At 38.8% G+C, this 27,397-nt stretch overlaps 1 protein-coding gene across 17 annotated transcripts in view; it reads right to left on the bottom strand.

Annotated features, from left to right (window-relative positions):
• The window catches only part of NRCAM (neuronal cell adhesion molecule), a 287,278-nt gene that overhangs the window by 200,941 nt on the left and 58,940 nt on the right, over nt 1–27,397 (bottom strand). For all 17 annotated transcript variants that reach the window (XM_008071489.1, XM_008071493.1, XM_008071494.1 and 14 more), the window contains exon 2: nt 23,155–23,308. The gene's annotated coding sequence lies outside the window, so the exon portion shown is untranslated. The remainder of the gene's footprint in view (nt 1–23,154; nt 23,309–27,397) is intronic.

Raw genomic sequence — 27,397 nt, 5'->3', positions numbered from 1 at the left:
ATGTAGAATGGGTAAACATCCAACATTTGCTGTGTCTATTTCTGTAATACATCTCCCACATTATACATACAAGTTAAAGTTTTAAGACAGTGGTTAATTTTAAGCCTAGTCAAGATGGCAGCACACCCACGTTCCCAGGCTTAAAATATAACATCTTTCATAACTACTTCTTCACACCTTACGGAATTTATATATACTTGCAGTCATATTAATGATATATCTCAAACCAGGTTCTGCTTTCATCTGCTTGCAAAAAATTGTTCATTTTTTATGCACTGATTTTATCTACCAGAATTGGATATCATCCTTCAAAAACTGAGAAATCCATCACAGACAATAGACTCAAATGAGATAGAATAAGAGAAAAGACCTGATGCCTCCTAAGAAGATGAAACGTATTTCAGATTAAAAACAAAAGTAAAACCAAGGATAACTCAGATTTACCTTTTTTTTTTTTAAACTGAGACTCTGAGACCATAAGCAAATAGAAGTTATAAGATGAGAACTAATTTAACATGTAGAGGTTAGAGGCTAAGCCTATTGGTCATAAAAATGCTTTAGTGTAACAGAGCAAAAAGGCAACAAAGAATGGGAAAAATTGGGCTAAAATTGTATTTCCCTGGACATTTCTTGGGGAAGGTGTGGACAGGCACTTTGTGGTTTTTGTTCTTGTTCGGCAGCCTCCTCCTCTTCCACTCTGCCACCGCATCCACTAAATGGAAGGGAAGAAAGGGGAAAGGGATCAAAAGGTCCTTGACTCTCTCTCCACACTGTGGGCACACTATTGTACACAAGTGTCTCCAGGACTACACTGATGCAGAGGCCATGTTTTCTTTGTAGTTTTCAGGGAACTTTGAAAGTTTGGTGCAAATAAGCATATTTTTACAAATTGAACTATTAAGAACTGTTTGCTGAACATTCCTAGGCATAAGGTACTAGAAAAGACACTGGGGATATACAGATGATTAAGACACCACGCCTTGCTCCAGAAGATTATTTAGCTGGAGTCCAAGCTCCATGAATATAAGTAACAGTTATATAAACGACATGAGGAAAATGCTTCCATCACAGCAGAGTAAAAATATATTTTCTTGTTAATATTGCCCAAAGTGATCTACAGATTCAATGCAATCTTTATTAAAATCCCAGTGGAATTTTCACAGAAAAATAAAAAAATTCTATAATTTATATGGAATCACAAAAGACTATGAACAGCAAAATCAATCTTGGGAAAGAACAAAGCTGGAGACATCATACTTTCTGATTTCAAAATATGCCACAAAGCTACAGCAATCAAAACAGTATGGTGCTTGCATAATGACAGATATATGGACCAATGGAACAGAATAGAGAACACAGAAATAAATCCACATCTATACAGTTAACTGATCTTCAACAAAAGGCACTGTGTTTTATTTATTTATTTATTTTTGAGTTAGAGTCTCACTCTACCACCCAGGCTGGAGTGCAGTAGCATGCTCATGGTCACCACAGCCTCAACCTGCTGGGTTCAGGGGATTCTTCTACCTGAGCCTTCCAAGTAGCTAGAACTACAGGTGTGCCACCATGCCCAGCTAACAAAGGTACTGTCAACATGAATAAAATGTTGCAAGAAAACCCAATGGGGTAAGCATAGTCTCTTCAACAAATGGTGCTGTTAAACCTAGATATCCACATGCAAAATAATGAAATTGGACTTTACCTTGTACCATAGATTAAAACCAACTCAAAATGGATTAAGGACTTAAAGGTAAGATCCAAAACTGTAAAACTCCTAGAAGAACACAAAGGGGAAAGCTGCATGACATTGTTCTTGACAATGACCTCATGGATGTGACATCAAAAGCACTTGCAACGACAACAACGAAAAAATCAAGTTGGACTACATCAAACTAAAAAGCATCTGCACAGCAAAGGAAATTATCAACAGAGTGAAAAAACAACTGATGGAATAGTAGAAGATATCTGCAAACCATACATCTGATAAGGTGTTAGTCTCCAAAATATATAAGGAACTCCTACACCTCAAAAGCAATAAAACTAATAGTTTGATTAAAAAGTGGGCTAAGGCTATTCACAATAGCAAAAATGTGGAACCAACTTAGGTGCCCATCAAAGGTGAATGGATAAAGAAAATGTGGTACAAATACACCATGGAATGCTACACAGTCATAAAAAAGAATGAAATCATGTCCTTTGAAGCAACATGAAGGCAACTGGAGGCCACCCTTCTAAATGAAAAAACAGAAAACTGAAACTGTATGTTCTCACTACTAAAGCAGGAGTTAAACACTGAGTACACATGGACATAAGGATGGGAACAACAGACATTGGGACCACTAAAGGGGGAGGGAAGAAGGGAGACAAGGGTGCCCATTGGGGACCATGCTCACCACCTGGGGAGCAGGCTCAATAGAAGCCCAAAACTTGCCATCATGCAATATACTTGTAATAAAATGGCACATGCACCCCTTGAAACCAAAATAAAATTAAAAAAAAAGATATTTCAAAATGACTAAAATTTATTGCTTATGTTTCTTAAGTACCAATTCACACACAAAGAAGAATTACTATCCACAAAAAAAAGAGGGCTAAGAATTTGAACAGATATTTCTCCAAAGAAGACATACAAATGGCCAAACAGGTACATGAAAAAATGCTCAACATCACTAGTCATTAGGGAACTACAAATCAAAACCACACAATGAGATATCACCTTGCACTAGTTAGAATGGCTATTACAAACAAATAAACAAAAGACAAGTATTGGTGAGGATATGGAGAAATTGGAACCCTTGTACAGACTTCATAGAAATGCAAAAACTGCAGCCACTATGGAAAACAGTTTGGAGATTCCTCAAAACTTAAAAATAGAACTACCCTATGAGCCAGCAATCTCACTTCTGGGTATTTATCCAAAAGAACTGAAACCAGCATCTCAAAACAATATCTACATGCCCATATTTCTTGCAGCACCTATTCACAATAGCCAAGATTAGAAACAACCTAATATCCATCAACAGAAGCATGCATAAAAAAAGTGGTATATACCTACCATGGAATATTATTCAGCCTCAAAAAAGGAGAAAATTGTGCAATCTGTGACTATGTGAAGAACCTTGAGGACATTTTGCTAAGTAAACTAAACCAGTCACAGAAAGACAAATACCATGTGATTCTGCTTACAGGAAGTATCTAAAATAGTCAAATTCACAGAACCAAAGAGTGGAATGGTGGTGGCCAAGGGGAAGAGAGAGGGGGAAATGGAAAGTTACTAATCATTGGCATAAAGTTTTAGTTAAGCACAATGAAGAAGCTCTAGAGAGCTGCCATATGACACTGTCCCTGCATTCAACAGTAATGTATTGTACACTTAAAAATTTAAGAGGGTAGATGTCATGCTAAGTATTCTCAGCACAATAAAAAAATTTATTTTTATTTTTATTTTTTTGAGAAAGCAGGATTTTGAGAGGACAGAAATTTTCATATTTTTAAATATGAAAAGGCCACTTAAAAAAGAGTCACAAGCTGGGCACAGTGGTTCACACCTGTTATCCCAGCACTTTGGGAGGCAGAGGCAAAAGTATTGCCTGAGCCCAGGGGTTTGAGACCATCTTGGGCAACTTGGTGAGACCTTGTGTTTACAATAAATCAAAAACCTAGCCAGGCATGGTGATGTGTACCTATAGTTCCAGCTACTTGGAAGGCTGAAGTGGAAGGATCACCTGAGCCCAGCAAGTCAAGGCTGCAGTGGCCGTTAGTGTGCCATTGCACTCCAGCCTGGGTGACAAAGTGAGACTCTGACTAAAACAAACAAAACAAAACAAAACCAAAAAAACCAAAGTGAAGCACAAGGACATTGGTGTGAAAAGAACCTCTCCTGGACTACAGGCCTGTTCAGAGGACCAGGGAGTTGCGGCTATCTGACTTCCCATTTCAGACCCAAATCCACCAGGAGGAGCAGTGGTTCCTCCCTCAACAGGCTGATGCCAAAGCATGGGGGCCAGTAAGGTGAAAACTAACAAACCAAAAAGTTATGGTTGTCAGCACACTGGTGTCATACCAGCAAATCCTGCACTGTTCAGGCAATGCGGCCATTGAGAATGCAACTACTTTATCCTCAGACATCACAGGTTGCTTTACAGAATAACACGAGGGCAAGACTTGTGAACTCTCAAGTGAATGGTCATTACTGGAATGTAAGTGAGTGGGTCACACGCATTTGTACTTGAGGAGATTGATAACTTCCTGAGTCACTGTGGGGGTGGGGAATGTTCAAGGATGTGATGTGGCAAGTGCTATGGCAACCACATTTATTTAAATGGGGAATTACATGTTAGGCTCAGATTTTAAGACAGCAATTCTTTTCACCGAATGTGTTTTAAAATGTCCTTCCCATCAACAGAGTGCAAAAGGACAGCGAGGTCACCAGAAACACCAAACAGAATTAAGAAACAAAATACCCAGACCAGAGAGACAGAATTTCCCCATATAACCATTGTCAAGCAAAGCAGGGAGCTACTATTTTGCCACATGTTAGAGAAAAAAGGAGAACCTCCTACTGATATAATCCAATACCTAGTACTTAAAGGTTATTCTTGAAAAGTGCACAAGTTAGGAGTAAGAAGTCTCAATGACTAGCAATGAGGGCTCTTTAGAACATCTCACTGGACCATGTAGGACCTTGGAGGAGAGTCTAGCTTGAATGAGACTTCAGTCACAGTCGCAGAAAGTCATCATCAGACCTTGAAGAGGAGCAACTGGTCACTGACCAAAATTTAGCATGAACACTTGGAATTTGTTGCAAATAGTTTGTTTTGTTATCGTCTAATGAACAGATAATTGCCTTATAAAATCCCAAGCAAAGCACTTTAATATAGTGACACCTGAAACAAAAGGAAGATACTACCTTAATATTGTGATCAATGTTATGATCCCAGAATGAGAAACAAAAGGTCATCTGAATTTATTATGGAGTGCTCTCTTAATGAAGCTCGTTTCTGAGTCTGCTCAAATTAGAGTAGATATTAAGCATATATAAAAATGAATCCAAACTATCAAGCGAGATTTCAATTCAACAAACATCTATTGAGCTCTATGTAGGGTAAACTGCTAAATACTGGTGTTACACAGATGAAACAAATTCCTTGCTCCAAATGCAAGATAAGCCCATAAGCAAAGAGGTGTCATGTGATGAAATAGGTGCCGTCATAGAAGCAGTACTCAGAACATAGTGTGAGTGTGTATAAGCTCATGGCCAGCGATTAAGGAGAACTCAAAGAAGGTGTCTGCGGCCTCCAAAGGGACAAATATTGAGTTTTCTGCTCAGCAGTACTCAGGCAGGAAATACTTCCTCCTTGTTTTGTTACTTACTTATTATCAAGAATTAAAACTCTGCAGTTTTATTTTTAATTATTTTGATATTTTCTTTTTTTTTTACTCTCTCTTTTTCTTTTTTAATTTTTATTATAAAGATGTGGGATACATTTCAGAGTTAGGTATATAAACATTGATCATGCAGGTACCCTTGTTGATGAGGTATGCCCCTCCCTCTCCTAGCAGTTTCCCTCAGCTGCCTACTCCTCCCCCCCCCCGACCAGGATAGCACAGATGTCAGGAATTAAATGTATTATCTATAAGACAAAATATCAGAAGCTAGACAGCAAGGAACCTGGCTATACTGCCTATCTTGGTAGGGTTATCTCAGTTCCAGCCTACATAAAACAAGAGCTCTGATTTTGAACTGAGAAGTCCTTAGCCACAGTACACATAGCTGTTTATTTGACTATTGCCTCCTGGTTGACCATGAGCTACTTGAGGGCAGTGACTATGTCGTCCAACACAGAGTATGACACATAGAATGTGCTCGGTATTTGAGTACTGAATGAATCAATGAATCGATGAGTGACTCTATACCTAAAGCACCACTCTCCCCCAACAAAATTATTAATAAATTTTTAAGGCCCTTCAAGAGACAATTTGTCACAACTTCTTCTAAAAATCAAGACATTCTTCCACATGATGGATCTAAGCGAAAGATCTACTGCTTATGTTAGCACATTTCCTCACTGTGTGACCGCTGTGGGTTTAAAACTACTCAAGATAGGCCTGGAAATACAAGGGCATATGAAATAAATAATGAGAAAGCTGTAAAATCTCTCTCTGGAGACATTTCAAACTTACTAATCAACCTATAGCCTATCTTGAGTCCTGTGTTGGTATTCCAGAGTCAAGGCAAGAATGCTAAAATTAGTTAACCCCATAAATATCACTGTGCTTAATAAATGTTTTATTCCATTGTTTTCTAAACACATTTTTTGACTGCATTTGATATGTGCAAACATGTAAAGTGTAGATAATGTCATCTGTCCAATCTCTTGTAGAGGAAATAATAGGAACTGAAATGACTGGAAGGCAAAAGAAATAAGAGGAGGAAAAACATACCTGAAAGCATCTGAGTAGTTTCTAATATACCTCAGGCACACTGAGACATGACAGTATTAACCAGACATATGAAAGATAGTAGTCTAATTTTGAGATTAAACTGCCTTTGCCTCAAACCCTTCAGTGATTCACAGTTAACCTGAGATGGACATCTCCTGGTATTTGGTTGCCTAAAACCCATACCTTATGTCTAAGCACATTGCACATTTCTTTCTGGGAGTTTCTTCAACTTTGGATAAAATCTGGAGAGGCTCTGAATCTAGTTTTCTAGCCAATGGGCAGCCATGTGGCCCCAGCTTGATCAGTCCTGCCCGGGATTCAGATCCTGCCCGGGATTCAGATCCTGAGCAGAGTGCCTAGAGACTAAGATGGGTGAGGTTGATCCATTTGATCACGGTCAGGCTGACCACATTGGTAATACCTGTTGTTCAAGCTTCCTGCTCTGCAGAAATAACCTGGTTCTTGTCCATGTTCAAGTCTGGTCACCCTATAAATTCTGTGCCCTAGTGGCTTTCCAATAAACTGCTTTTCCTTTAAGTTAGTCAAGGTTGGTTTTGTTATGTGCAGGGCGAGTGTAGGCTGGTACTTGCTGCTCTCCTGAGAAGAGTGAGCTGGAGAGCTGGGATGCCTGTTCTCTTGTTACTTTAAAACCTCTGCATTCAGAAGTTTTCAGAGGTTTTAAACTAGCAAAAGAACAGGCATCCCAGATCACGCTAGCAACAAGGGAAGGAATGGCAATCCATGGACACTGCCAGGGAGTGAGGAAGGGAGAGGACATGTAGCATCACAAAGGGTACCTGGTCCTAAACCAGGGGAAGTGAGGGCCAGTTGGCGGTCCAAAGTTCACTTGCACATAGCCTGCTTGTGTAGCTAAACCTGACTTGTACCCCACATATCTATAAATACATATCATTGTGCTTAATATATGTTTATTTCAGCAGTAAAAAAAAGTTTCCATTTCTAAGACTTGTTTTTAAGATTATAGGGTATGATTATAGGTTCTGGTATCTCAGAACAAACATTTCCAAGGGATTTTGTATAACTAACAATAAAAAGGAGATATATTAAAAAAAAAAAAAAAAAAAAGCCGGGCGTGCTGGCTCACATTTGTAATCCCAGCACTTTGGGAGGCGGAGGTGAGAGGATTACCTGAGCTCAAGGGTTTGATTTAAAAAATTAGTCAACCATAGTAGCACATGCCTGTGGTTCCAGCTACTTGGAAGGCTGAGGCGGAAGGATAGCCTGAGCCCAGAAGGCTGATGAAGTTGCGGTGGCCGTGAGTGTGCCACTGCACTCCAGCCTGGGTGACAGAGTGAGACTCTGACTAAAATAAAACAAAACCAAAAACAAACAAGCAACAACAAATCTCTGACAACCCAAGCCTACCAATGAGCACATGCCAACCATGCTGGGGGATGTTTGCTCTATCTTCCTTTCTGGTTCTCCTTTTCCACCTCTCTCCCAGGTAAGACCCAGCTAAACATGAGTACTAGGCAAGGTCAATACTGGTAAACTGGTGAGCAGACTCCCACATTTTTTCTATAGTCTGTCTTAAGTACTAGTAAAAATTAACAGTTACATAAAAACAACTGTTGAGCAAATCTTTCCAAAATAACATTTGTGGACTATCTCACCAGTACTATCAGTGGCACTGAAAACAAACAGTTTATAGAAGAACATTAACAGTGAAAGGTGCGTACAGACTGAGAATATATCTCCATATCATATTCTTAAAACAGAAAAGTTGAACATTAGGAAATTTATCGCCAAGACAACAGCAAAAAGCCATTTAGCAAATGAAATAAATCCCAGACAGTTTTAGCACTTTCACACTTGGAAACCTGGTTTGCAGTCTTGAGAATAGAAAGACAAATGAAAGGAATAATTAAAAGATGTCAGAGACAAGTGTCAACGAACCCAGCTATAAATATCCTCAGTGAGAACGTTAAATTTCCTTTGGGAAATTATTAAATTGAGAGTGGATTGTACCAGTTAAGAATGGAAAAGATCAAATTAAGAAAATGGAGAGAGCATTTCAGAAAGTAAAGCAATCCCAAAAGTCCCACGATATTATCATGGTCTTATTGGCATTCTGAGAGACTCAATACATTGAAAGGCGCCTCAGATGCATAAGAATACTGCTGCCCTTCAATACTCCCAAAGTAAGAGTACCATTCTCTCTCAATACTTACCAACATCAGAGTAATACTCTTTCCAGTATCTCTGAGAATTGGTAGCACTTTAAATTCTCAGAACCTCCCCTCTCAGCGATATAGCAGATTAGGTCTTCTGGAACCCAACTAAACACCTAAACAACCTGATAGAATATAAAAGACATGTTTATAAGTCATGAAAACATTAATCCAAAAGGGGTAAGTCAGAACTAAAGTCACTAGTTGCTTTAAGGTGTTTCTTCTAGGCTATTTGCCAATAACCTAGAGTTTTTTATTTTAACAACTTCTGGAAAGGTGAGAGTGAGGGAGAGGCATCAGGAGAAATAGTCTTGGAGCTGCATCAGGAGAAAAGTCAGGCTTAGGGGCAACCACATGAAGCGTGGATCCCCAAGCCCTTGCCCCTGGTGACGTAGGAAGAAAGTTCACCCTACAAAGGGAAACAGAAAAGAAACTATCCCTCTTGACTTTAACATTGAGTGAAAGATAAAAAACTCTCCTTGACAATTTATAATCAGAAGCCATCTGACCTCTTTTAGATTTTAGGTTTAGATTTACATTCTCTCCATGATCCCCTACCCCAAATCCAAAGCCAACAAATTAAAACAATCCTGTTTTCCTCAGAAATAAACCTAAATCCTCTACGGAGGATTGCAACCTCAAACCAGATCTTATGGAATTCTCACAGATAAAGTCCCAAGAAATGTGATCTCACAATTTAAAGAAGTTTAAGTTACATGAAAAAGCAAGAGACCGTAAGTGAAAGTCAGCAGAATACACTGCACAGACTTGCCGAGACTTCGTATGTTGTAATTGCTCGACTCAAAAAATAAGTTAGTCATTAAAAAGGATTAAAGAGGGAACTGAATACAAGCAAAGAACATGAGACTATGAAAAATGAAGCAGATTTGAAAAAGAACTGAATAGAATTTCCTGAAAACAAAAATATAATGATTTAAATAAAAAAATCTATTAGACAAGTCAATTAAGACACAGGTAAGAAGAGTGAATTAGAGAACGAGAACTCACAGATGGAGAAATTACCAGACTGCAACAGAGATCAAAAGAAGAGAAACTATATTTTGAAAAAAAGTTTAAGAGACACAAAGGATAGAAAGGATTACCATATATAATAAGAACTCTAAGCCGGGCTTGGTGGCTCAGCCTGTAATCCCGCGCCTTTGGGAGGCTGAGGTGAGTGGATTGCCTGAGCCCGCAGGTTCGAGACCCGCCTGGGCAGCGAGACCTCATCTCTACAATAAATCAAAAAATCAGCCGGGCGTGGTAGCGCATGCCTGTAATTCCAGCTACCTGGAAGGCTGAGGCGGAAGGATCGCTGGAGCCCAGCAGGCGAGGTTGTGGTGGCCGGGAGCGGCCACTGCACTCCAGTCTGGGCGACAGAGTGAGACTCCAACTCAAAAAAAAAAAAAAAAAAAGAACTCTAGAAAGAGATAATGGTGAGGATGAAGGAGAAACAATATATAAAGAAATAATGCCTAAGAATTTTTCAGAATAGATGAAATACACAAATTCCCAGATCCAGAAAGCAAAACAAATAACAAGCAAGACTCAGAGTTCACACATACATGCAAAGATGGGCAGAATCCTAGACATATAACACAGTGAAATTTCAGAATTTCAAAAGCAAAGAGAAAATCTCAAGGAGCCAGACAAGACAGTGTGGTGGATAAAGAGAAGGAAAAATGGAAAAGAAAGGGTGAAAGAGGAAGAAGGAACAGGAAAGGAAGGAACATTACCAAAAAGATTACAGAAGTGGAAGGAGAGAAAAGGTGCTGAAACCAGCCTGTGTTATTTTTATTCTCTTCATATTTTTCCTTGTTTTCCAAATTGTCTTCAGTGAATATGTATTACTTTTATACTCAGGGGGAAAAATTTAATACTGTTTAGAAATACTCTTGCCCTTAGCTTTTTGTTTTAAATTGCGTGTCCCAAATCACGTGGCAAATTACATAGGAAGTATAATTACATCTTGCCTGGAAGATAAAAGACAACTTTGATTGTTACTGGGTTCCAAAAAGAGCCTTCACTTTGTATCCAAGGGCAAATCGTGTCTTAAATTTCAGCAACATTTTAAAGAGACAGGTTAAGAGTTGCTTTGGGCAGGTCTTAACATTGGCCTTGACCAATTTGTGTGGCCTTAGGGCAATCTCATCCTATCTAAGGCAGAAAGTTACTTGGGAACTTCTCTATCTATAGCCACTCAGCTCAATAAAGAGAGATACAGAGGGAATGTTATGCAACAATCAAGAAACAGCCTCACAGTGCAAAAGGATAAGGTGCCTGACTAGCAAATTTAGACAAACAATCCTTAAATGGGAGTTTGAGGTTCCTGCTGACATTTGGAAAAGCATCCAAGGCTGTGAAGGGGTGCAGGGAACCTGACACTTGTGTGGTGCTGAGTCCTCAGGGTCACTTAAGAACTGCATCTGTTTTGTTTTCCAGAGAGAAGGAACAAATTTCTAGAAAGCAGATTTTTTTTGAAGGTGGGAGACAACTCGCTAGAGCAGATAACGGCAGAGTTTGGTATGTTATCCAACCAAGGAAGCACTAATTGAAGGGATACTAACTCCAACTAATAGAGATACTGGGTCTGTACCATGGCCTCTAAAGACGACCTTCCATATGACCCCGCAATCCCCCTACTGGGAATATACCCTGAAGAACTCAACACACTCTATAAAAAAGATACCTGCACACGTATGTTTATCGCAGTGTTGTTCACAATAGCAAGAACCTGGAAACAACCATGCTGCCTATCAAAAGAGGACTGGATTAAAAAAATGTGGTACATATACACGATGGAATACTATGCAGCCATAAAAAAGAACAAAATCATGAATTTCACAGCAACCTGGATGGAACTAGAGTCTATAATACTGATTGACCTCTCACAGAAACAAAGATCCAAGTATCACATGTTCTCACTCATATAATGGACCTTGAACATCCAATGCAATACTATAAGAAAATGACTGATGGTACTGGGAAACTATGGGGGGGAGGGAGATGGGATTAACAGTCGCAAATATCTGTCTGGGGATGGGGAAACACCTCTTATCAACAGGGTGCCTGAATGAAACGTATTTGTACACCTAACCCTTAACTGTACCCCACAAAATCATAATAAAAAATGTTGATTAAAAAAAAAGACTAGAGTGGAGTCTCAGGTTTAAGCAAGGGAATGAACAGCAGTCTCCATGCTGAGCAGGCCAGGTTTGGTAACATTTTTCTTAACAACATAATATACCAGAATGTTTAAAAAGCATATCAACTCTGTAAAGATAATAATTATCCACGATCAATTTCTATAAAACAACCAGAAGAGCATTGTGGAACTCACTTTTCTTTTCTTCTTTTTTTTTTTTTGAGTTGGAGTCTCACTCTGTCGCCCAGACAGGAGTGCAGTGGCTGCTCCCGGCCACTGCAGCCTCGACCTGCTGCCTCAGCCTTCCAAGCAGCTGGAACTACAGGCACATTCTACCACGCCGGGCTAATTTTTGATTTATTGTAGAGATGAGGTCTCGCCAAGTTGTCCAGGTGGGTCTCGAACCCGAGGGCTCACACAATCCACTCACCTTGGCCTCCCGAAGCGCGGGATTACAGGCTGAGCCACTGAGCCCAACCTGGAACTCACTTTTCTTTCTTTTTTTTTTTTTTTTGAGTTGGAGTCTCACTGCCACCCAGACTGGAGTGCAGTGGCCGCTCCCGGCCACCACACAGCCTCGACCTGCTGGGCTCCGGCGACCTGCTGGGCTCCGGCGATCCTTTTGCTCAGCCTTCCAAGTAGCTGGAACTACAGGCGCACGCTGTCACTCCCGGCTAATTTTTTTTATTTATTGTAGAGATGAGGTCTCGCTGCCCAGGCGAGTCTCGAACCCGTGGGCTCAGGCAATTCACTCACCTCAGCTTCCCAAAGGTGCGGGATTATAGGCTGAGCCACCGAGCCCGGCTCACTTTTCAAAAAGGACTCTCTTATCCCCTATTCTCCTTTACTAGCTGTGAATTGGAGCAAATTGTTCACTTTCCCTAAGCTTCAGTTCCCAGCTTGGAAGAGGGATATAATTGTATCTGTATCACAGTGTGGTTGTGGAGATAAAGTGAGACCGTGACTGTAGTGCCTAGCACAATGTCCTGCAGGTGCTCTGGAAGAGTGAGTTCCACTCTGGTACCATCTACTCACAGCCTGAGCTGCAAGCCCACCCCCGACACACACACTTGATGTAGCCCCAGAAAACAGCCTTCGAAAGTCACTCCTCTCTGGCTCAGGACCTCCAAAATCAAGACTAACAATCCAAACAATTCCAAGTGAGAATTGGGAGTTATTTTTCACTTCAGATTTCATTTAAAAATAACAAATTACAAGGTAGAAAGGGAGCCTGCTAATGCATATTCATGAAGACTGTTAACCAGAAATAAAGACAAAAGCTGCCTTTTCTTGTCACATTAAAGTGAAAACAAACAAGATAGGGGGGAAGGCAGCAGGAGAGACAAAGCGAAACTTGCATTTCAGGGAGGAAGGCAAGGAGCTGGTCATTTGATAGAATATACAGCAGCGACTTGGTGATACCTAACCCCTAGGAATGCTAATGGACACAACTCCCACAGACTTTAATAGAGTTCCATCTTGAACACTGAAGGGCAGTCATTTGGCTCAGGAAGAATAGATCTAACTCTTGGCTTCCTAGTCAAAGAAGATTGAGAAATCTAAATTAAAAATTAAGAACAAGAGCTTAAAAAATTGTTTCTTTATAATGAAGTATGGTCTCATACTTCGTCAATTGCAGCTTATGCCAAAGACAGCAATACATCACCCTTGAACCAAAAACTTGATGAAAAACAAGATATAAGGGCTGAAATTTCTTGTTGCTTTATGTTGGGTGTATGTACTTAGTCTTTACTTCTGAGTTTCACTGAAGTCTGAGTGAGGCAACTGCAGTTCTTATTATAAAAAAATTAGCATCATCATAATACCACTAGGAATCGGGGCTTGGAAGTGGTTCATTTGGCTGAAGAATAGGCAAAAAAACAAAAACAAAAACAAAAAAAGTCGGGCGCTGTGGCTCAAGCCTGTAATCCCCGCACTTTGAGAGTCCAAGGCAGGAGAATTGCCTGAGCTCAGGGGTTTGAGAACAGCCTGGGCAACTTGGTGAGACCTTATCTCCACCATAAATCAAAAATAAGCTGGGTGTGAGAGAGCGTGCCAGTAGTTCCAGCTACTTGGAAGGCTGAGGTGGAAGGATCACCTGAGCCCAGCTGGTTGAGGCTGTGGTGACCATGAGCATGCCATTGTACTCCAGCCTGGGCAACAGAGTGAGAGCCGACTAAAAAAAAAAAAAAAGTTGAAGGGTATAAGCTGGACTGGGGGAAGGAAAAGCTTTTAATTTCATGAATGTGAAGATTTAAAAATGGAATAGACTGCATTTAAACTTTGTAAAACCTGAAAGTATCTTAAAATCAATCAGATCTGCTAGAGAACTCTTCAAAGGAAGGAGATTTGACAGAGGAGATATAAAGGTAGTTAAAGGAGGAAAAATAAAAACTTTTTCATGTTTGTACCTCAGAAGCTTAAACTGCCTTTGATTATAGCACTTCTATAAATCTCTGAGCATCTTGTTAAAATGCATGTTCTGATTCAACAGGCCTATTTTTCAACAAGGTCCAGGTGATGTCCATGCTGCTGGTATACAGACCACACTTTTAGTAACATGGGTATAGAACACTAAAATAAGAGCCAGAAATTTGAGTTTTAGTGCCTGCTGTTGGTTCATCACATTAGAACTTAATGGCATGTCCTCTCAGCCTTATTTTCTTGTTTGACAGACACTAGCTCTCCTAGTTACATTTTCACAGGTCATCGTGAAGCTGAAATCAAACAACATGCCAGAGTGCTCGATGAAGAACAAAAAACAAAGAAGAACAGTATTATCACCATCATTAAAAAGAAGACCATAAACCGGGCTTGGTGGCTCAGCCTGTAATCCCGCGCCTTTGGGAGGCTGAGGTGAGTGGATTGCCTGAGCCCGCGGGTTCAAGACCCGCCTGGGCAGCGAGACCTCATCTCTACAATAAATAAAAAAATCAGCTGGGCGTGGTAGTGCATGCCTGTAATTCTGGCTACTTGGAAGGCTGAGGCGGAAGGATGGCCGGAGCCCAGCAGGTCGAGGCTGCGGTGGCCGGGAGCGGCCACTGCACTCCAGTCTGGGCGACAGAGTGAGACTCCAACTCAAAAAAAAAAAAAAAAGAAGACCATAAAAGATAAATGACTTGCTGAAGGACCCAAAGTGAGAGGAGGCAGAATGAACTTAAAATCTGTATTATCTGATCTTAAGCAAGTGCTTTGAACTCTAATGTGTTGCTACTTAAGGCTATATGAGGAGCAGATCACTTTTATTTCCATCACATATTTACTTTCCTGCCTGAAGGCATGTATTATGTTGAAACTTTACATATTGGGATGATTCAAGTCAATTGTATTCTTGGGGGGGCAGGTCACTGTGTCTGCTGTAGTGCCCCCTCTGATATCTCCCCAGGGGGTCATCATGATGCTTGGTGCATCAGCAGTCTTTGTAACACCACTGTCTAGTAAATACTAGTGTAAATCCTCAACCACATGCAAGAATTTCAGAAATGAGACAGAACAATATGGGTTAGAATAACCAAGGGAAGGCTTTGTGGAAGAGAAGTGTGTGTTTTGAGGTGTGCTCAAAAGAAAGAGAATGGCTTAAGCAGCTTAGAAAAAGGGCAAGGCCAATGCTGAGCAAAATCACAGAGAGGGAACTCAAATGAATTGGTTGTATGTGATCCCATGCACAGTGTCAGACACTGTAATTGATACCCAAATTAAATAATCTTATATGTTAGAAGACTGAGGCTAACTCAACTGATGCAATAGAATAGCGCAGTTATCAGGAGGTAATGCTGGGGTATTAGGAATACTGGGGTAAAGACTGCATACTTTATTCCTCGTTGGGTGGAAAACCATTTGAAGAATTTTAGCTTGGCAGTTACAAAAATAATAAAATTGGGTATTTGGAATGTACTGGGGAGAATATGGAAGACATGGGAAATAAATATAGGAAAATATCAGTAAAAATATCTTTAAAGCTTATTTTTCTAGCAGCAGACCCATTTACTCAAGTGAAATCTTACATAAAATCTGTTTGTCTATGTCAAGAGAGAGAATATCCAAGCAGAGCTGCTTTAGGTCAGGGTATGATGAGGCCTCCAGGCTGAACCATAATGATAGAACCCCTCAGGTCTGCTGGGCTTCTTTGGAAAGAAGGTCACTGTACTGTGATTAGTCTCTAAGACAGGATGCTGGAATAGAGATGCAAAGGAAACCTATACAGAGGGAAGAACAGATTATCCAGTGGTTGCAGCAGGACCAGAGGCAGGCATTTTGGCTTCTAGTCCAGTGCTCTTCAGCTACACTGTGCTGTCTCTACCTATTACTATTTGAGACATGCCAAGGATAAAAGGTAAAGTCCAATATACTTATTAGTAATTTAGAAACTTCTTAGTGTCTTCCTCTTATCTTCTGACACTGAGATCTTAAAAGAGCATTTAGTTGACAAACTTTAGTCCCAGATCCATTCTTTAATCTTATCTCTAAGCAATTAATTGATTGGAAAATAATTTCTTCTCCAAAGTTAGACTTCCTGAGATTGTTTCAAAGCTCTCCATAGTGATGTAATACTCACAAGTATTTTAACAATGTCATCACAAAATCTAAGTTACAAAATAGCTTATATTGGGTACAAATACATGACCCAGGATGGCAGTTTTCAAATTAATTTTATATAGAATACAAAGAGATGGCATATAGTAAGATTAAAAATTATGATAATACTATTTAGCAGCTTTTTAAATGCACATAAAGACACCTATTCATTGAAAAAATATTTGCTGCATTTTTCAGAAAAGTTCATACAAGATGTATTTGGACACAAAGTTACTACAAAAAATTAAGTTATAGAGAAAATGAGTGTGAATAATAGTAATTATTTTCTTCCATTTGAAGAACAAAACATATTTGCTTGGATTTCTAGGAAGCATGGTTTCTGAAATTATAGAAACAGAGAGTTCAGAGTTCTTAAATTCTCTGGGAAGCATCTCAGTGACTCAGGACTGAATGTTGTCTTTTCTTTTTTTGAAGATTTTTAAAACTTTATATTCCATAAGCTCTTTTCAATGTTTATTGTGAAGAGCAGAGAAGCTCCCTTGATACCGACCCAACTATTTTTCTTCTTTAATTTATGTCAATTTCCTATTCTATCTTCCAAACATGGACAAAAAATGTCCAGTATCCTCTTCACAAAAGACCTCCACTTACTTTAAGATAGGAGGAAAGTTATGCCTCAATTTTATTATTTGAAACAATTCCAGGTCTTTTAAACTTTTACTTGTAGAACTTCCTTTTCATCACTTTAGGCTCCCTTCAGGATCTTGTCCAATTTCTCTCTACTACCTTATTATAGGGGACTAATAGTATAGAATTATTTAAAATAGCAGGTGATGTATCTTTTATAACTTCCATACTCTACTAAAGTAAATGTAATGAAAATGTCACTAAAATGTATTCTATTGTAATCAGTTGCTCAGAACCACTGCACTGTTTATGGATTATTTGCAGTTAATTACTGGTAATTATAGTAATAGCTATAATATTATGAATATTTCCCATGTACCAGGCGCTGCATATTTTGCTGTCAAATCCTGGCAACAACTCTAAGAGGTAGTTATTATTATCCCCATTTTTTTTTTTTTTTTTAACGTGTGCGCATGGCATGGTCCATGTATGGTGACCGCTACAGGTCAAGTTACTTTGGAAATAGTTGCTAAGAGGAGGCTCTGCATGCAGGAATTTTATTGGCAAGGACTTTTGGGCTCAACATCTATGGGGGGTGGGAGACAGTACACAAAGCAGGATGGGGCAGTGCGAGAGGTTGGGCTATGATGTTTGTCACAGAAAAAGCTTTAGCTGACCCTTCAGGTCCTACACTTGTCCTAAATTGAGACAAAGGCCTTCATGTCTCCCAGTGAATGCTCACTGTTCTGGGGCAAATGGTATAACCTCAGGCGAGGTAGCTCTCATTAGCTGAAGACTGAGCACAGTTTCCAAAAGAAGGGACCTAGGTGAACTGTCAACACTCCAAGAAGTTGGAGAAAGAGTGCCTGAGTCAGGAAAGGGTGAGGGATCTGAGTGGCACATCACAGCTCTACCACAGTGACTGTGTGTTCTGACCCCCAGCTTAGAATATGGTTTGGTGTACCTGTTTATGGGTTTGTAAGTTACAGATCATGCCATTTTAACGTTAAAAAAATCAAAGAATCAAGATTGAGGGGAGAAAAGAACTTCAGATGCTGCTTTGATTTATGTGCAGCAAAAGGGGAATATCTCTCCTCTTTCAGTCTCTTCATCTCTTTCTGTGTCTCTTTTTTTCCCTCTATATCTCTTTTCTGTCTTATTCACATTCTCTATGTGATACACACACATACACACACTGATATGATGGCACTAAATAAAACATAAAACCCCTAATAGAAAATAGGGGAAATGGCCAGGCATGGTGACACATGCCTGTGATTTCAGCTACGTGGAAAGCTGAGGCAGAAGGATCACCTGAGATTAGCAGGTCGAGGATGTGGTAGCCATGAGCATGCTATGGCACTCCAGCCTGGGCAACAGACTCCAACTCAAAAAACAGAAACCAAGCAAACAAATAAAATTCTACAAAAAAAAGAAAATAGGGAAAATAGAAGAGGAGAGACAATAATTTGACATATAAAAAACATGATTATTACCCAAGAGGCTATTGCCATTTCTGAATAGTTCTCAGTAGTAATCCTCTGTCCTCTAAATGAAAAGTGCTACATTGGGTGAACAAAATCTTGTTGATAGTTCTTCATTTTCAATCATTTTATTACCCTCAATCTTTCTTCATAGATTTTATTTTCCATACCACATTAAAATATATAATTGGCTCAGGATAGTTCCTGCCTAAAACAGTACAAATACTTATAGTATTGATTGTGAAGAGGAAGTTCTGTTTATTTTTCTATTTTTTAATGAGAACAATAAAAAATGTTTTTAAATTTTAAATCATTTATTATTCATTGTCATCTATTTATCCATCATGTAGACGGTTTTTTAAAAAACGAAAATCAACAACTGGCTAGAATGGTTTATTAGGGCATGAATTTGAAATAGACCCCCAGGGGACAAAGAATCCAGCTTATATTACAGGAAAATGTGAAGAGTCATTAATTCATATTATGCTGCCTTGCTATTCTATTAACTAAGGCAAAAATAAATTCTCTAGTCACCATTTTCATTTTAACATGAGTGGCAAGATATTAGTTCAGTAGCTGGAGTCTAAAAGTTAATAATAAACCTGAATCTAGAATAATTTCAAAAGTACTCAGACAACAAAAGGCAATGGAGAGTGAAAATTCAAATGTAGCAGGATATTATCTGATTAGAAATCCGTTGTCATTGTCCTCCACCAAAATGGCCCACAAATTGCTGATGCAAAGTCTATGACCTCTATGGTGGGGCTGAATTTGTACCAAATTAGCGGCTCAGCATTTCCTCTCTTCTTTCTTTTTAAAACCCCACACTAAAGAAGAGCATAGGGTAACACATTTACCGTTAAATATGATTTGAGCCTGTTGGAATACTGCCCATTCAAAAGTGTCATCACAGCAACTCACCCATGGCTTCTGCTTTCCAGTAGGTGTTTTCCCCACACAATTTTCCTTTTGTGGCATTCTGTGCTCCAACCAAAGTATAGCAGGAGGGCAGTCCCAAATGCCATTTCAAACATAAACCCTGTACATTGCATTGTTTGCACAGTGGCACTTGCAATGCTCACTTCGGAATCTGAGCAGAAAGCAGTCACCCAATTCTGCCGCATTCTCTACTTCACCCCCAAGATTGTTCAGTAGGAGACCAGCAGCAAGCCTAACAACAGTGGGGAAAGCTGACCTTCCCTGCCCAAGCCCTCATGCCATCTTGTATTCACAGTCTGCTACAGTTTCTTTATCTGTTCATCCCTGCTCATGCTGTAGCCAAGTGATGCAGAGGGCAAACATTTGGCACATGACAATGACTCCCTGCAGCTCTCGCTCCTTATCCACAACATGCTATTTCTGCCACTGGTTTCGTGAACACAAACTGTCAAGGGCCTCACATTTTAGAGACATTGTATTAGTGGGTGTCTATCACACAGAGAATATGAGTGAGACAAAAAAAAAAAAAAGAGACAGAGAAATAGGACAGATAGAAAGAGGCAAAGAGACAGACTGAAACAGGGAGAGATATCCCTTGTGTTCTGCACATAAATGAATGGAAACTTCTTTTGTTATAGGCAGCTTTCGGGATGAGTGAATCATGTTTTGTACATGCACTCTAATAATTTACAGCCCACTGGTTTCACAGCAAAGACTGACCATTCTGTGAATTTCAGAGAACAATTCATTGTCTTTGAGACCACCTACAACTTGCATGCATGTGCCGTCATTCTGAGTTACTGCAACTCAGCATTTCCATAAATTCATCATCTATACATAAAATTTGCAGTAGATTACAATGTAATTGGCCAGATCAGGAACAGCTTGTGTTTAGGGTAACTATAGTTCACAATAATTTATTGTATTTTTCAAAATAGCTAGAAGAAAGATTTGGAATATTCCCAACAAAAAGGAATAATGAATGTTTGAGGTGATGGATATCCCAGTTACCCAGTTACTGTATAGTGAATGCATGTATGTATCAAAATATCACCTATACCCAAGAAATATATACAATCATTATGTATCGATAAAAATTAACAAAAAAAGAAATATCTTATGCTTAAAAGTGTTGGTTTTAGAAACATTGATGAGTTTCTTTTTTTACTAGAATTTAAACACAGATGGTTTGAGTCTGTTCCAATCCTTTATCTTAGTGGTGGAACCAGTCTAGAGAACTAGAGGACACCAAAAGAAAAATTTATGTTAAAAATTATAAAATTTAAAAATAATACAGCCTTCCTTAGTCGGAGCCTCAAGTATTCAAGCAAAATCTGTTTGTTGACTCTAGAGTGATTAAGCAAAGCAAATGTGAATTGATTTACTTAATTCAATTCTCTATTTTAAGACACAGAGATAACTTCATAGTTCAATAATGATTTGGAATGAGAGGAAAAAAATGATGAGGTGGAAAGGGCAGAGTGAGATTCAGAAGACCAGGACTCTAGTTTCAATTGTTAATGCTAAGTGAGTTACTTAATTTTGCTTCAAGTTACTTTTCTTGTATATGAAAATGAAAGGATAGATTAGCTGATCCTTAAAGTTCCTGGAAAGATGACAGTGAAGAGGACTATCAAGAGTAAAAAGTGAGGGCTTTGTAATTTTCCAGCAGGTATTAAGAATAAAAGTCAGCAAACTAATTAAGATGTCAGCCATCAAAAAGAATTCACTCAAAATAGTACTCTTGTAAGTATTATTTGAATTTAAAATTTTTACCCATGACATTTCCTCAAAGAAGGCTCTGAGTAATGGATTTCAAAAGCCTAACTAGGGTGAACTTGCTCTCAAACAGTGCAGCCCCTGTTAAACAGACCCCAACCATGTCCTGGGTTGATGCTGGGAAGACCCAAAGGGAGGGATTCAGTCACCACCCCACTGAAGAATGCAGGGAAGACCCTGTTCAGTCTCCCATGAGCAAAGCTTATATACTGGGCAGAGCAATGAAACTGAGGATTTGACAGGAAATCTTGATTAATACAGAAAAAGAACTATACTTTGGAAAGCAAAGCACCTTTGTTAAATAATTTCTGTAACTACTGTGAATTAAAATGGAGAATGGCACTGTAACTCTCCTAAATTTTAGAGTTTATATTGTTTGTTAAATACCACTTTTAGATTTCTTTCTATCAGACTGAAAAAGTCACCATAGCTGTCTTTAGGAAAAATCCTAATTAGTGATGCCAAGAATATAAGAACAACTATAGCTATAAATGAAAGAGTAGATACTGTTAAAATAAAATGAAAATGAAAATGATGGTGAGTTGCATCTTAAATAAATGAATGAATAATACTGAAGATGTATGTACAAAATCAGATTTATATTTTTAAAAAGATTTTTCAACTATGGCCTACAATGCCTAAGTCAATGCTTTAGTACTGAATCCATATTCATACTTCCAGCTGCCAAGAATAAATTTGCTTTCCTCCTAAATTGTAATGCTCACTTCTCATCACATTCCCAGTCACCCACAACAGAAACCTGAGAATCCCAAGTCCGGACACTTTCCCATTTCCCATGTCCAACCAATAGTCAAATCCAGCTCTTTCAATTCTCCCTCTCTTTCTGTTTTCCTCACTGCTTCCACTGGAATTCTAGCCCATGCAGGTCTTTCTGAGATCATTATAAAATGAATCTTTCCTTCCTTCAATCTTGCTCACTTCTAATTCATTCTCTCCATCTCCTCCAGGGTAGGACATCTAAAAATGCCAATGACTTCTAGCTTAAAACTCCTCAGTGCTTCAGTGCTTCCTGCCCACTTCCTCTACACACACACATAGCATATATTCCTTATAGTTCAGCAACTCTGAAGAACTTTTTATGCTCCCACGTGGATTTGACACCCCTATTCTACTGCTCCTGCCTGCAATGCCCTCCTCCGACCCATCTTGCTCTTTACTTGGCTAACTCCTACTCAGCTTTCAAAAGTCATTTATTTCTAGGGCTGCCTCCTCCAGGAAGCCTGCTTTTATACCCGCAGAGCCTCTGGCCTCAGGCTGCATTAGATTCTTTTTCCAATCCTTAACACACACTCAATATACTTTTATCACACTAAAGTTGGACATATCTATTTATATGTCTATCTCTTGGATTTGGCAGATATTCCTTGAAGGCAAGAATTTATCACTTTAGCTTCCTGAGAGCCAAGTAAAGTCTACTGAACAGAACTGAAAATGAATAAAACTATGGAACTATGGGGGAAAGCAGATTGGAGGGTATGAGAACATTTTGGAGGATTATAAATGTTTGGGGATAGTAGTAACTGGTTTTTTTTTTTTTTACTTATAGAAATAATATATCATGGTTTATCAAGTGCTTTCATATAAGTTATAGTGTTTGATCCTTTAAATACCCTAAAAGGCAGGGTATGGTAGATATTGAAGCCAATAAAGACTCTAAATACATACGAAATTTCTCTGAAAAGAGAAATATTATTGATTTTTAAAGGGGTATGTTTGTATGCATGTGTGGGTATGCACACATGTTCATGTTCAATCACGGATCAGAGTTCTAACTTCAAATAAATTCCTGCTCAGTCAAAAATAGCCAATTGGTTTCCTTCATAACTACTAAAACTTTCTACTGAAAAAAAAAAAACCCTCTCAATTGTTTACAAAGAATTTCCAATATCCTATCCCCTATTTTTTCTTTAGCAAAAAAGTAGATTTTGGAAGATAGATCAGCTAATGTAAACATCTAAAGACAAAGAGAGAACTAATTCATTCTCACCTTCTGGATGTTCACAGGCTAGAAGTTTTCCAAAGTTTTCCCGATTTCTGTGATTGTCCTTTTCTCAGATGATGCCTACAGCTAAGGGCTGCTCTGGTGAAAGTCTTCAGCAAACAGGGCTAAAGAGTGCTGAGGAACGATATCACAAAAATTCCTGAAAATGAAACAAAAGACATACAAAACAATGCAAATTGCTTTGGGTTAGTTAATTCTATTAAGCTGAGATTTCACTCTGCTATTGTACTATAATTGACAAGGAGAACTTAATATATATCAAATTCCATGATTAATCCTAACAAATTCCATGATTAATCCTAACTAAGCATTATTGTACTTAGTGACATCAGTGTCTAAGAAACTTTAAGCAATTTAATGGCAACAGGTAATGAAAAAGGTAACATAATTCCTATCACATTTCAGTGCAGGATAGAAGTCTGAATTACCACCTAAATAACAGGAAATAACTGTGTACACAAATCAAAAAGAAAAAAAAGGCGCTTGATCTTATTCCACTCTAATACTTCATGGGAATAACCTGTGCTTTACAATCACATCAACAACAGTCTGTGGCTGGGAGGAATCTAATACAGACTGAAAGGAACAAACAATGGAGAACTAAGTATTTGATCAAGGCTGACGATGTCAGAGAGGAACTCAGCAATGCAATTACATTTTAGAGGTGGCTTTGAAGGTGCTGAGAAAAGAAGGCATCTGGGAATAAAGCAGTTGCCGAACACACCATTGTAAGAAAAAAAAGCGTAAGGTGAAGGTGGAACAGAATGAAACCTTAATTGAATGGAAGTCAACTAACAGAGGTGCTTGAATAGTACGTTTATTGAATACCTCACTTTTATGAGAAAGGATAAAATCACAGAACTTGGGGTCAGTCTGTAGAGAGAAGGGTAGAAGCCAGGAGTTCTAGACCTGCCTCCACTACTAACAGTATGACCTTGGGCTTGCTATGTGCTTCCCAACCCTGCCTACACATTAGCACCACTAGATGAGTTCTTACAAATACAGATGACTGGGCCCTATCCAGGCCAAATAAGTCCCTGACCAATTAAATCAGAATCTCAGGTGGGATGGACCTGAGCATCGATACTTTTTCAAAAGAGAGAAAATCAGGGAAGATGTGCCCTGATAACTTCTCTAGCTCTAATGATTTGCTTCTCTATACATTTGGCAATTGATAATGGATTAGTTTTACTATAGGTATAGTTTAAATTAATAGCATCCAAAATTTTAAAACCCTATAAAATTTTTCTCCAATGTTCAGGAGGAAGGAACTGAAGGTCAAGAGATACAGTGACTTATGCATGGTCCAAGCAAAGTCAAAACAGGATGGAATTGGGTCTTCAGGAAAAGATAAAGCCAGCTCATGAGCTGGGGCCTTGTATGACACATCTTGAACACCCTGAATGACACAACTCTGATTCAGGCTGGTCTGGGAATATCTGGAAGACACAAGCCACGTTGATAACCGGGGACAGATGACGCTCTTGGCTCTCTGAGAAGGAGAACATAACCTCAGAGTTCCAACCCCTTAAGAAACAATAAAAAGGCTGGGTGCAGTGGCTCATGCTTATAATCATGCTGAGATGAGAGACTTGCTCGATCCCAGGAATTTTAGACCAAACTGGGCAACACAGTAAAACCTCATCTCTACAAAAAATTTTAAAAAATTAGCTGGACCTGGTGGTGCATGTCTGTAGTCCCAGCTACTCTGGAAGCTGAGGTGGGAGGACTACCTGAGCTGAGGAGGTCAAGACTGCAGTTAGCCATGATCATACCACTGCACTCCAGCCTGGGCAACAGAATGAGACCCTGACTCTAAATAAAAAAATTTAAATAAATAAGCAGTAATCCCAGAAGCTAAATTAATGCCTTGTATGAACTAGTCACTGTGCCAAGAAGGTCTTTAATCTTCACAAGAATTCTCTGACCTAGGCAATATTATCATCCCCAACTTATAAATGAGGAAACTGAAGTTAAGAGAGATCAGTCTTGTCTCAAAATGGTGGACCTAGAATTTTAACAAAGTTAGTCTCTCTCCTGACCATGTGTTGCCTCAGGGAAATACAATTCCCTTGAAGGCTAGAGGCAAGGCTAGTCTGCCCTGCTCTCTGCTTTGTCTTTTTGTCTCAGTGCAGTCTCACATTGGAAAGTGGGAACAGAAGTCTCCTGGAGGCTCCCTTGTATTTTCTGATTTTCTGAGGGCAAATAACTAATTTCTTTTGTTTGAGAGAGGATTGATATTTTATGAACTGATTTTTATACTCCCCTTACACACACTCTTCCGAATTAGTCGAGTATGAATGCTGAGATTTCATTACACTATTTTGGAGAACTTCAGCCCAGGCAACTATCAGAGAGTCATTATTGAAATCTGCCCTAAATGATTCAGTCCATCATGGTATCTGAGTTTAAAAGCCTAACTGAAATCTCTGGAACATCATTTATAATTCATTTGGAAAAAAATTTCCTAACCTTCTTACATGCATCTTCTTCAGTGGTAGAAAAGCATCAGTGTTGCAGCTTGCCTCTCCATTACATTTACATTATGTAAATTATTTCCTTTCTTTGTATAGCATTGTTTTTATCAATAAAATCTAATTTACAAACATTTTACATATGAAATATACTTTATTTAAGAGGCTAATGCAAAAGCATTATTGTTTCTGACACTTTAAGCATATCCTAATGATACTGTGTCAGAATTATCATCATGGCTCATTTTACTAAAAATGTGAAAAGATGGCTTTCATTAGACACCTCTGGAAATAAATAAAAGAGTGTTAATAAAAATAAAAACACAATTTTGGGAGGTGGAAGGAGCCTGGAAGGTCATTAAATCCCATCATCTATCTGAATACGGTCCATTCCATTTTTAGGGAATTCTATATGGAGCCGAATCTCTCTTCCTATAGGTTTTACTTGATGCTCCCAATTCTGGCCCTTGGAACCATACCTAGATTCCCATTCTAATGTAAACTCCCCCAAACACAACCCACTGTTTAGAAAAATGGATAAGCTGTTGTTTTAGTAGAGGTAGCCACTGAATGGATCAGGAGCAAGCACTTCAGAGGCTAGTGGAAGACCCAGGAGGTAGCTTTGTGCAAAGCTACCGCAGGAAGGAGATGATAATAGGACAAGTCAATCAAGCCTGTTCTCTTTAGGATTTGTATTGCATATTATCAGAACAGAACCTACTGAATATGCAGAGATAGTAGACAGGCCATACAAAAGAGATCATGAGAGAAAGGGGTCAGTCCCTTAAGGACACCTCAGACCCAACTTTCTACTTTCCAGAGTCAAACAGGAGAGCTCTGCCCCTCCTCCTGAGGTTATTGAGTAGGTATCTGTTTTCTACAGTCCAAAGTGCCCAATTCATACAGACTAAGATTACAGTACCTCATTTACCAGCTACTCTTACAGATGTGAGTCAAACTGACAGTTAATATTTCCTTTATCTTTTTGTAGGTCTTTTTGTTAGAAACAAGTGAAAACTTATTCTCACCCCATCAATAGTTCACCTTCTTAGATTATGAATATTATTCCAACCTGCCAAAAGCTTTTGACTTCCCAATTCTGTCCTTACAAAATATTTATTATGACAGTATCTACTAATTAGACAAAAACACCATCTAGGATGCCATTCACACTACTGATTTTCAAAACTCCACTGAATTGAACAGTATTTCACAGAGCAAACAGTGGTATAAAATTGGTGGAAAGCAAATTGTTAACAAATAAAAATAAATTTATTTTAGTGTAAAGAAAATTACTTAAAATTAAAAATTGCCAATATTCCAAATTGATTGCAAATTATCTTGGAGATATAAAAAGCTGCATAAACTGACATGACCAAGCAATTCACTTGCTAGATAAAGGTTTTTAACTTTTACCGGTTAGAGATTGCAAAACCCAGAAGAATTAGGTTTTGGCATCATTAGAGAAAATGAGGCCATAGTTGAGATAATTGGCAACAGGAACTTTGTAGTGAGAGTAATTACCTGTGCAGCAGACCAAGAAGTTATGTTTGAGAAACATATTGCAAAAAAACAGAGCCAAGTTATCATCAACCTTCCCTGAGGCAGTCATGGAAATTAGCAGAATCTGTCATTTTAGGTCATCTGGTATACCCTTGCCAAAGTAAAATTGTTTTCTAAGAAGATCTCAACTGCTTTGTCTAATTTAGCATTCAGTAAAGCCTTATGGGATCTCTCCTTATAATAAAAAGCCC

Source organism: Carlito syrichta, unplaced genomic scaffold (genome assembly GCF_000164805.1).
Source record: "Carlito syrichta isolate Samal-C Ts95f unplaced genomic scaffold, Tarsius_syrichta-2.0.1 Scaffold314339, whole genome shotgun sequence".
In the NCBI taxonomy this organism is placed as follows: Eukaryota; Metazoa; Chordata; class Mammalia; order Primates; family Tarsiidae; genus Carlito; species Carlito syrichta.
The sequence above is the reverse complement of the archived record's forward strand: the minus strand, read 5'-3'. Positions and strand labels throughout refer to the sequence as shown.